The sequence below is a fragment of the Octopus bimaculoides genome, chromosome 5 (assembly GCF_046866305.1).
Source record: "Octopus bimaculoides isolate indiv1 chromosome 5, ASM4686630v1, whole genome shotgun sequence".
Lineage (NCBI taxonomy): Eukaryota > Metazoa > Mollusca > Cephalopoda > Octopoda > Octopodidae > Octopus > Octopus bimaculoides.
In genome coordinates this window covers 81499503-81513219 of record NC_142932.1, presented here as the reverse complement: position 1 = coordinate 81513219, position 13717 = coordinate 81499503, and positions in this window count along the sequence as shown.

Genomic DNA, 13717 nt, shown 5'->3' with positions numbered 1-13717 from the left:
AAAACATATCTGTGAAATTTAATTGATTTAATGACTCTCGCACATAATAGTTCAATCTATGCTTCCGTGTAGGATAATGTAAACAAAACATAGCCCTCCGAACTTTGGGAATTGGAGCCAATATTCCTCTACAAATTCTCGCTTAAGTATAATTCTGAATTAATAAGATTTACTGAATAAACTCATCTCGAGTAGCCTTCAACCAATAAGCGAGCCGTCCTATGTTCATTTGTCGTGCTAGAAATACCAGGCAAACATTCAATAAATCACACATTACCGTTTTAATTAAAAGAAGACCGTATTTGACAATGAATTCCTACATTCAACTATAGCGAAATGATATTCCCAGGGCCTCTGATCAACAAATGTTCTATTGATTTATATGGAGATAAACAGCTAGTGCAACAACAACAACAATCGTATTGGTTTCGGCAAGAACATTGCCTAAGAAGTTTCACTTCAACTGCCTTGCATAAAAGAATGTATAATGCATAAGCTACGTCCGTTTCATTTTCAGATTAACAAAGGTAAAACATCAAATTCTATATCTGACATATTCCTAGTGGGTTAGCAGAAACTAGTAAAATACATTGTGGCCAGCCAGTACGATAAGTACAAATAACAGTCAATTGAATTTTCTTTACATTCCTTCGGAAGAAAAAAAAGATTTATCTTTTTTCGGAAATAGTAGATTACTAATGTCTTAGAAAACCACACTATTACTTATCTATGAGGTAATGTCTTTGATTTTATCACAATTGCTTAGCCCTTTTGTGACCAATGATTTTAACCAGCTGTTTAAAACCATCGCAAGAAAATAACAGTCGTGAAAAAACTGACTCTATTATAGACCTGGTAGAAATAACAGGTAAATGTCTCCAAGTCTACACTTAAAACATCTACCATTAATATTTGACAATAGCTTAGCTCTTGCAAAATTGCCATTGACGTTCCCATCTATGTATGCATGTATATATGTATGTATGTATGTATGTATGTATGTATGTATGTATGTATGTATGTATGTATATATATATACATATATATATATATATATATATATATATATATATATATATATATATATATATATATATATATATATTTTAAAAATAACGTCGACCACTAACGTGGACAATTAATGCGCTAGAAATAGATCACATTTTGTGTCTATTAGTGGTCGACGTTATTTTTAAAATGTACCTTAATCCCCTGAGATTGCAGATAATATTTCTGAATCTCTTTGATTCTTTAAATGTGCTGGCCCCCTGATAATTAATCGATATTAATTAATAAATTAATATATGACTAATTACCAGATCTTATAATAATATATATATATATATGTATATATATATATATATATATATATATATATATATATATATATATATATATATATATATATACAAAGTATGGGGGTTTAGTTCACAGGTGATCTAAATGATTAGGTACGCTGTTTAAGTGCTGTTACGGATTACTAAGATGTTTGTTATAAAATTGAAGGTAACATCGAATGATGTAGCCATGCCAAAGAAATTGAATGTGAGTCCTCTGAAAGAAGATGCAATGAAGGGATCGTTGATGAAATAAATGTACATGCTTAAACATTTCTCAATCTCGTGAGAAGATTTTACCTCATCAGTGTATTCACTACCACCCTGTATACACACACACACACACACATACACACACACACACACACACGTATATATATTACGAAACAGCTATACGATGTCAGTGGTAGAATCACTACTGGGAGGATGATTTATGTTCTCACCCACAAACAAGGCACAAGTGAAAGATATATATATATATATATATATATATATATATATATATATATATATATATATATATATATATATATATATATATATATAATTAAAGAAACATTAATAAATCGATATTCTAACATACTAGTAATCAGAGATATAGAAGAATGCAGACACAAACATAATATAAAAATTACGGCACAGAATACACCTAATATAATACGCACACCACACATGATATAATTACATGAACCAAACGCACGCAAACAATCGAACAAATAAACATATAATACAATTCACCGTAAAATGCAACTCAAAATGCATCATACTCATTCATAAGCTTAAACTAATACTATACAGTATACAGATAAAGACTAAAAATATCCTAATAAATGGAACTCTTAAAACATGGGTAGTGAAGTGCAAACTGCGAATGATCTATGTGATATATAAATTTGAATGTAAAAGGGTAAGTTGCAAACTACAAGACACTAACTGTTACGTTGGACAAACCAGTACAACACTCTCGTGTAGGCTCACCATGTACTCGCAACAAGGAGCTAATGCACAACATTACACCACATAACTGAAACCATATTTAGATAGGAAAATACAAGGGAAAATCTGATATGCTTCACATGATTCCACACAAAAGTAGAAGATTAATTATGGATATTACAGTCATATTGCAAAGCCATTGCCAAGATTGAGATCTTTTCTGTTCGGCAGCAAATGTGGAAATTTCAATGTTTTTTGAAAATTTCAAAAGTGCGTATATTAATGTAATTCTCTAAGCTGAATCTCCGGAAATATTTCACTTTTTCCAGAAAGTTTTTTTTTTTTTTTAAATCTATAGAGGTTTAAAGTTTGATCATTTTCACCCGGTCAGAAAACAGGATTTGTAAGCTGTCATTTTGTGCGTGACGTGTTTTAGTATGAAACTCTAAATAAATCAACTTCTGCTTTACGCACGACATTAACCCCTCATAACCTTTTTAGTTTTTGGAATTATCAGAAAATATCTGTGAATTTGCATTCTAAATTCGGAAATTCATGCGATTATGCAAAGAGACGGAAAAAAATTCGGGTGCCTGATTTAAGGCCTATTGGGCTGTTCATTTTAGCACATCTCTTGATCAGAGTACAAGGAGCAGATGGGCATAAGTAGCAGAACACAGCGTCGACGCATATGCTTTCGCGTAGAATATATTTGTTAGCACGTGCTACCTCACGTTACTATGGAAACAGGCATGAATGTGTCTGTGGCTTACGATTGGCTAAAATTACCCAAAATTTGCAAACTTTCAAGGCTAATACCATTTTATTTACTTATTTATAGCGAAATTAAATTTCATGGCATTGATAAGCATATAGAACTACTTCATTGCACCACATATGAAATCAATTCGAACCGAAATTGAAGAGACTGAAAATTCTTAGCCATACAAAAAAGTTCTTGAAATTGTCACACATAAAAAATGTAACGCATGGAACCGGACATGAAAAATAAAGAAAATTTAACGGTTAAAATGTGAAAGGGTGAAACAAATAAACATGTGACTGCTAAAACAGCAAGCTAACGCTCATTAAACTTTTGGTATGAAAGCTCCTATACGAAGGCGATCAGTATATAAGAAACAACACAAAGGCCAAATATATTCAGTTCAGCTATTGATAATAAGACTGTGAATGTCTAAAATTGTTGGATGCGAACGGAACTCTACTGTTCCAAACCAACTGTCAAAAGCTAATAAGTGAAGATGATAGATATAATTAAAAAGATACACTGTTGCGTAATTAATGAAATATTCAAAAACAAAATACTTTTCCCATTTGTGCAAATACGCACACACACACACACACACACACTCACACACATGCACGCAGACATGTACATACACACACACATGCATGCACGCACGCATACATGCACACATATATACATATATATGCATATATACATGCGTATACGAACGTATATAGAATGTATATAGAATGTATATATATATATATATATATATATATATACATACATGCACAGGTACACACATATGTACATACGTGTATATTTTTACTTCATATCGGTGAACATGACATATGTCTTGTAGGTGATGATACGTTTCTATTCAATTGTATATTTCGGTATATATACACACACATGCATAAATTCACACACCCACCAAGAAATAAGCTCAAACTCTCTCACACTCACTGTCAGATACACACACACACGCACAAACAAATGCACTCACAAACGTACACACACACCCGCTCACACAAACACAGACACATATATGTATATATATATAAATTCACCTCGTACTTATATGATGCGGAATTTTGTCACGCAAACTCCTCCTATATCTTTATTAATCAACTATTTATTGTTTCAGTTTTATCTTACCAGTCAACGCAATTTTTTTCTCCTCTATTCTTTGTTCATGATTTGTTAATGGCTTCTAGACACGAAACCAAAACTTGGTCAGCTATCACAAGATTCTGCTGACAAACCTCTAATGTAAATTGTTGCTGAGCAGTTGAACAATATGCTTAACCAAATCGTGTTTAGGTTTTATCAGTTCAAACCACTTCTGTGGCGTTTACTTTATGTCATTCTATTGCAATCACAAATGGGTCAATGTATTTGTTTTCTGTCATTCTTTCAACTGTATTATAAAGAGTTTTGACTTTATAGATCCAGTAAATAACTTGAAATTAATGAATGTTACTATGTTAGCGCTGGATTGGATGTGTTATGGGCATCAAGATAAGTCCCTACGAAACAATGGCCTCTATATCACTCCTTCCTTTCTTCCTTAATGCCTGCCGTGTTACCCAAAATAGCTGATCCTCCTGCAAGCATATGCGTATAAAAGAATGATGGATGATGTGCCTGGCGCATTGATTTTCAGCGCTATTTTCTAAATTTGATTATGATTTCCCTCTTATCCATCCATTTTTAATCCTATATTTTGTAGAATCTTGCTGCAGAATATCATTTTTCTACGAGTCGATCTCATTTCAGTTTACTTTGCTTGACATGTTGAATTTTATATTTATTGACAACTCAAGTCACACGAACAACCTGATTTTTTTCTCATCCCTTTAAGACCGATAAAACGGTGCATTAGCGGAAATGTAAGAACATCAAACTGAATGCTTTGCACTATCAGTCCCCGCTCTTTCCATTCTGTGATCAAATCCCACTGCGCTCTACTTGAGTGGTAGACTGAATCTCGCGCCGAGTTAAACTCCACCACCTGTCACCTTGGTTACCTTTTGCAGAAATCACTCTTTTGCAAGCATTGAAGCTAGGTTTCCAGTTTTAGGATTCCTGCGTCCTCCCAAAATGTCTCAGAAAATTTGAAAATGGTCTAAGGCAATGTCTTTCATTCTGCCTAAACGTTAAAAAAACAGCAACCAATAGTATTTCCCTATATATTATTTTGCGAACTATCCAGTACATTTTCCTGTTAGTTTAAGTATATGCTTTTTTTTTGAATAGTGACCAGCTGTCAAAGGAAGTCAGGATTAATGTTCCGTTATTTTTATAATATATTATCAATGATAGGCGTAGGAGTGGCTATGTGGTAAGTAGCTTGCTTACCAACTACATAGTCCCGGGTTCAGTCCCACTGCATAGCATCTTGGGCAAGTGTCTTCTACTATAGCCTCGGGCCGACCAAAGCCTTGTGAGTGGATTTGGTAGACGGAAACTGAAAGAAGCCCGTCGTATATATGTATATGTATATATATATATATATATGTGTGTGTGTGTGTGTGTGTGTGTGTGTGTGTGTGTGTGTTATTCCCCCAACATCGCTTGACAACCGATGCTGGTGTGTTTATGTCCCCGTAACTTAGCGGTTCGGCAAAAGAGACCGATAGAATAAGTACTAGGCTTCCAAAGAATAAGTCCTGGGGTCGATTTGCTCGACTAAAGTCGGTGCTCCAGCATGGCCACAGTCAAAAGACGGAAACAAGTAAAAGAGTAAAGAAAAAGAGAGAGAATGATGAAAATACTGCATTCAAAGAAGTAATTCCACCAATATATAAATTAAAACCTCCCAACCGTAACATTGTTTTCATTTGCATAACTTAGGCTACAATTTCAAATCAGTAAGTATGATTTGAGGAAATGTGAATGTTGTTTCTAATAGGTAAAACGCCCAAATAGAGCTTTCATCTCTGGCTCGATAGTTAGTAGTAATCTAATGTGGTGAAAGAAGTCTGTAATCCTGTTTCTGCTATGTATCCGCAATAGCATTAATATCGAATCCTATTACTATTCCTCTAAGAAATGCATCTAACGTAAAAATAACTTGTGTTAATCATCGATGAGATCCCAATACTTTCGGTGAGTCTACTTGTGCACCATATGAAATTTTTCGATAAGTTCTTTTTCAACGAAAAGAAGCTGAACACCATACTGTATTATTCTTCATCTCAAATAATATACTTCTTTGGAGACTAGCAAGTACCTCGCCGACTAGTATTTCCTAATATGTTCAAGTAAGATGTAGTGTAGAATAATTATTCCATAACTTGGATGGTTCTACTACAGCACAGGCAACTATTCTGAGCTGCATGAAACGAAAGGCCTCTCAACTTAGAAGCATGGAATTACTCAAACTTCTGTACGACTTACATTGCTTTTATAATTCCGTCCTCTGAACAGCATTTTAAATTTCTTCCAGGCAGTAATTTAATGCTATTCGAGAAGACGAGTAACTTCATCGATGTCTCGGGTATCAACATGCAGAGGCTCTGGATCTACAATATACATCCAGAATAAACTGTTACATAAATATGTCTTCTTTGCTCGTATTCATAATGTGAAAAGCTGTAAAGAGGCTTAGATATATGCGGCTCCTTTGACTAACTTCTTGAAAACCAAGACGAGAACTAGAACAATGTAACACAACTGAGGTGTTTAAGGTTAAGAGTAGTTCTTGAAATATAACTATGAATGAAATGTTAAGCAAGAATCATTTTGGAAGGCAATGTGACAGTGATGAGACACTCAGAACTACTATGGTATTGTTAATATATAGCAGCATAGTAAAAATACCATAGTATTGCAGTAGCAGCGATATGAAATCCACGAGAAATATTCCTGTGCAGCAAATTTCGATGCGTGGTAGCCATATCCAAATCATAAATAAAGACTGGGTACAGTATACAGCTGATCAAATAGATTCTATTTACCCATCAGCAAATACAGGCGATAACGTTTCAACGTTTGTTATACATTTATCGACATAATATACTCGTCTAAATTTTAGTGAACGCTAAATAAACGATGAGATACATAATTCATTGGTATAGAATAACATACACAGTGTTATGTAAATAATTTCACAGACATGACCGATGAATGTTGTTGATTACGTCGAAGATAATATACTAGTATGTCATCTGAGTTGACACACATTATAATAAATTCATAAGTAAATTTGTATCTTTCATGATTTTGAAAGAAACATCCTTTCAGTATGTATGATTAATAAACATATTTCGGTGATCAGAAACATATTTTTCGGTAATATGTCACAAGAAAATAAGACGGTGAGCTTACAGAACCGTCAGTACACGGGATAGCATACTTAGCGGCATTTCCTTCGTCTTTACGTTCTGACTTCAAATTACGCCGAGGGTGACTATGCCTGTTACCCTTTCAAGGTCAAAGAAATAAGTACCAGTCGCGAACTGGATCGATGAAATCGACTTATCCCTCCTCTGAAATTGCCGGCCTAATGCCAAAATTTGAAATTAATATTTCGTTAGAAAACACATGGGTTGCGCAGTAATCAGCCTTGTATATATAATGCAGGCAAGCATCTCTTACTCATACAACATTTAGTATGTACTTTCTGTCCACTGTGCTTATACTAATTTCAGCATTTAAATTTTTTTAGATAATCTAACAAATGATAATGATACACAAATTACTTAGATAATTTTAGAAATAATAGAAAGTTTTAAAACAAATCGGAAAAACGTAATTTGTCCAAAGCTAAATGCTACCGTAAATTTGTTACTGAGAAATAATGTTGAGAAATAATGCTCCAAGAATTCTCGAAATAAGTTAACTTGAGAAATAAAATAGAAAGCATATCATGTATTTTCTCAAATGAAATTTCTACAGTATAGTTTTTTTGTTTTTTTAACAATAGTTATAAATATATATATTGTTGTAAAAGGAGGCTGAAATCTATGCATAACCTAATAATGATTAGTGGTATTATATTTTTGGTGACCCTTTGTCACAAGACTGCGTTCTGTTATCACTTTTATTCTTTCAGTCATTCGGATAAGTCATGCTTGGTATTCCCAACTATGGCATTGACGATTACATCAGCAGTAGTATTTATCAACTGGTACTTACTATACCTGTAATTGAATGAGAAGCAAACTGAAATTCAGAGTTACAAGTAGTAGAAAAGTTATATTGTCAGACTTCTCCAAGTTCTGCATTGTATCCAACCAGTCGTAAAGAACCTTATAAAAAGAAACTCTGCTCAAAGTACCGTATACTTTGTTTTCAATAAGCCAACTCTAGTAAAATATAATGAACTGTACCTACTTCTGTTCTGCTTCATTTCCATAACAACAGAGAAAAAAAAAACATAACTGTGTGGAAAAAATTAATTTATCATTGAAACTAACAAATAATTATTTGTTAGTTTGAAGATTAAATCCGTATGCCATGTGTAGAAGGCAAATATGATATTTTCCAAATGTACTTTCGTCGAACGGACGAGGGAATAATAATTAATTCAGCCTTGCTTTTTACTATTAGACTACTTAACAGTTTTGAAACGTCAGAGTCTTAATCTCCCCACGGCATATGAACATATTTTAACTGAGATACTTGACTATATATTTTCTATCGACCCAGACAGCAACATGTTACTTCGGAATCAGTATTTTTCTTAAACTCAGAATATATTTTACAAATATTTTAATTATAAGGAAATATTTGTGTTCGCCATACAAGGTCAAATATATTTTTTAATTATAAAATCGTACTTTCACTCCTAGTCCTTATTCCTTTGCACGTTGGTCAGGACGATGTAAACTATATATGGTTTATCACAAAGGCAGTTGTATCATACCTGAAATTTAACTTAAGGGTGTTAACTTAAAGTAGAAACCCAGTGACGTATATATCAAAAGTAAGCTTTCCATATATTTTAGTCAACTGTAAATGGTGTTAAGTAAATGAAACCAGGTGTAACGTATCTAGGTTTATTTCATCCTTGTGATGGTTGCTATTAGCACAGTTTTTAGTATAGACATGATAATTTAACTACAACTGCTATAAACATAAACATCTACATATATATGTGAAGCACACAATCACAAACACATAAAATACACACATACACGTATATATATATATATATATATATATATATATACATATCTTTATGTATATGTGTATATATATATATAAATATATATATATATACACATATACATATATCTATATACACATACATATATATATATATATATATATATATATATATATATATATATATATATATATATTTATATATATATATACATGTATATATAACAGATATATATATGTGTGTGTGTGCATAAGTGTGTATGTGTTATTTCTTTACTACCCACAAGGGACTACACACAGACAGACAAACAGATTAAGTCAATTATATCGACCCCAGTGCGTAACTGGTGCTTATTTAATCGACCCCGAAAGGATGAAAGGCAAAGTCGACCTCGGCGGAATTTGAACTCAGAACGTAGCGGCAGACGAAATACCGCTAAGCATTTCGCCCGGCGTGCTAACGTTTCTGCCAGCTCGCCGCCTTGTGTATGTGTGAAAACAAAAATAGAATGGGCAGACCTTAGTAAAAGAAAATTGATCATATATTTACTTGTTATCTGATATGTGCGATCTGAGTTCACTTTAAGCCATACATTTATGCATGATTTTGATATATCACGTAGACAGTAGGGGTCCTGTAAGGAAGTTATTTTCATTTTTTTAAATCATGTAAACTTAAGAGGACAACGATATACGGATGTATAGGTATGAATGTGAGTCTCTGTATGTGTATGCAGTGAAAATGTGTTTTTTTTTATCACTTTCAATCGATTCCGGCGCATGTGTTATTTTTATAAGCTTTTCTCTTATCTCGTCTTTTATTTTCCACCCCCTTTCAAGTGCTTTGCTCGTCCTTCGATTTGTATGTTAGCGTAAAAAATATTATTCATATATTCTAAACGATAGCAACGTTACCATATACAAAATGAGGAGGTGAAATATATTTTAGTTTTGTAATATATAATATGGATAGAGCAGGTGGTGAAGACGCGGAGTGAAGCACAGAAAAAAAAGTAGAATAAGTGAGTAGTTGAATGAATGATGTATACGAAGAGGAAATCTTACAAAACTAAAGAAGACAGCAAGCAACTTGATCGTTATTCTGTGGAAAATAAGAATAAGAAGTAGAGTTGTCGAGATAATATTATATCCATATTCATTTCTAATTGCTACTGTATTCCTGTCAAATCTCAATGACATGCTCTCAGCGATTCCTGTAACTGCCCTTTGGCAATGTTGAATTCTTAATGTCAATGATTGACATGGCGTCTCTGCATCATTTCCGAATATCTGCACAGTAATTTTAACGGTTGGTTTTTACATCCTATCTCTGCATCTCACCGCCATCTTCACTTCTCGCTTAACTTTTTCTTAGTTTGTTGTAAAGCAAACCTTTTTTTAATAATCTCTTTTCCTTTCACCAACATTGATATTGTTAAGTGTTTTCTGTGCTCATCCCGCTCATGTTTTGGTTACCATTATAGATCAAGTACAGAATTCAAACGGAAATAAAGTTTTCATGCTACACGCATCTCTTCAAGAGAAACGCATAGAATTTCATTTAAAGTTGAATCGTAATTAAACTGATGCAAAAGTAAAACGAAATGATTCAAGAATGCAAAACACTTAACTAAAATATATCCTCAACTATAAATAAACACAAAAACAATTATGGAAATACTTCAATTTACATTATCATTCGTGTTTTCTGTTTTTCCCTTTCTAATTCTGGTTCGTTGTTTTTCTAATTCTAGTTTGAATATTAATGAATTCTGGTAGACAGTGTTAAGAGATTAAGTGCCATAAATTTTCAGTGGAAAATTTTGCCGATTCTTAAATACAAAAAAAGAATGAAAACACAACTACATGGTTATTTCTTCAGTAAAGATGGCTAGCTTTGCATTTAAGATAATGTCAAACGTATCTTACTGACAAAAACGTTTCCCTGTATTGTATAAGTGGGTATATACATACGCGGCGTATGCGAATGTGCACGAGGATATTCACTGGTTTTCTTTGTATTGTTCCGTCTGTTCCAATCTCTACTCTCTCTCACTCCTTTCTCTGTCACTTCCCATCTCTCACTCTCTTTCTCTCCTTCACTCTCTCTCCCTCACTCTCTCTCTCTGTCTTGACTATTATATTATACACTCCCATCCACATATATTTCAGTATGTATGAATTTATTCTTGTCAGCAAGATCGTATTGCATCCTTGTGTCTGTATGAACATACAGAAACTTACTCAAAATAAATAGCAGAGACATGAATACCATTTCCTTGTAAAGCAAAAACAAAACAAATAGAAAATGGAAAGAAAACGAGAAGTCATTTACGATTGGTAGTACTCTTTTTTGTTTGGGTTCATTTGAGCTCTCCGTTGGTGATTTAGCAGAGCAACGGTTAACACTACTCATCCACTCTCACCTCAATCCTGTCTTTTATTTAATTTGCATCTCACTTCTGGCTCTATTTGTAAGTAATACAAGGCGAACAGAATAAGTATCATAGTAAACTCACTCTTCTCACAAGGGAACTTCCAATAACTGGAAATAGTGGCAAAATGCAGTGCAGCAAGTTAATATTTGACTCGAATATGGCATTCCATCTACGCAAGTATTTATCTAACAACACTTACAAATCAGTCTGTCCAAACTCGTAGACAACATATTCCCCTTCACAACATTTGCATTACCTCCTTAGATGCATCACATAACATGAGCCACTCTGTAGCCAATGAGGTTCAGGTATTCTGGAATACATAAATGTACTGCGTCAGTATTTTATGACAAAAATTAATAAATGTCTTATATTTCTCTCTCTCTCTCACTCTCTCTAACACACACACACTCTCTCTCTCTATATATATTTCTCTCTATCTATCTATCTATATCTTTCTCTCTCTCTCTCTTTTCCTCTTTCCCCCTCTCTTCTTTTATTTTCGCTTTGTGTTTAAATATATATATATATATATATATATATATACTAGCAGAAATATCCGGCGTTGCCGATGTCACATGGAATTGAAGAATTAGCTTTTTCTTTTATATTTCTTCTAATGAACTGGAATATCTATGATTCGAATTTCATCAAATTGGGGATTAAGCATTTTAATGAAGGTTCTTTCTCTCTTTACACACCCTAACAAAAATTCTAATCTATGCACAGATTCCAAATCTTATTCAACCTATTCAAAGGTTTTTGCTCCTGAAAAACGGAGCACATGGTCCTCTAAAGTGTGGGAGTTAAGGCCCTCATTAGCGAAAGAGGGCAGCGAGTCTTAAAGTCAACCAGAGAAGTTGAATTGTTGGGAATCTTTTTTAGCTTGTGTCTTATATCTATTGTTCAATTTTCTTTGAAATCGGAAATATATGAATATTCACTGCATTTGTAAAAGAGAGCAAAGCTACAGGAAACCAAAAGACGAATGATCACAATAAGCAGTCAGCTACCCTACACTAATCGTTACCTCTCTCCAATGTAGGATTCCTCACCATACAGATGACCGGCACAGTCGTAAGATGCATTACATATCTATAGCAATTGGAATGGCGTGACCCAACTTAAATAAACATTAACAACTGTATGACATAAGGGCTAAGGGGAAATGACAGTATCACCTCTGGAGTTTGCCAATGTTCACTATGCCGATAGGTAACAGAACAGAATAAATTTGCTATCTATAAATCTCTTTGAATGACTAATCTCTTATATGGAAAGGCCTTGAAATCAATGTTACAATTTGGGAACTATCTCTGACCTACTGATAATAAAAAAAAGACTCAAAGGAGGTCTGAAACCAAATAACCTGACTCAAAATAGCACTTTGCAACTGAATCAGTGGAGGCAAAGAGGCCTCTCCTTTACTTGACAATTTATGCACCACATTGCAGAACTCACAATCTAAGTATATCTCAAAGCAAACTCTTACACTGTTGTACCATTGAATTACAAATAACGCTGAGCTTGTATGCTCGGGTGTCTCTACAGCTTCCAAGACTACAATTGTATTCATCTTGGCTTAGGAAAAATGACTAAATTGTGGAGGTTAAGCCCCCATTAAGGGGACTTACTAACTCCTAAGAAGTTGAAATTTTAGTAATATCTTATTTATGCTTCATAAAGCTGTTTAAAATAATGTGATAACAGTGATATTTTTCAATCATGCACGTGCTACATATTTTACTTAATTTAAGAGCAGTGTGGTCATAATCATGAATCAAATTAATGGAATATTATAAATTCTAGATTCCTTCAATTTCTGGACATACTGGTATAGAGAAGTGGAACATAATTTATCGCTGGATCACAATGAGAGCGTATGTTGTGTATATCTGGTTTTAATGTGTTCCTTTATATTGAACTAATCGATAGCGTGTTTAGCTGTTATGTGTATTGTGACCTTCGTGAGGCATTATTCATTGAGCAGGCAGGACGTTGTTCTGCTGTAATTAATTTCAGGTGGTTGATCTTGAATTTTCTTAGTGCTATTAATGTAGTCACAACGGAATATATACCAAGCGATTTTTCATACAGCTATAGCTAGGCTATACATTATTCTTAATAAAGTGTTTCTGATATGT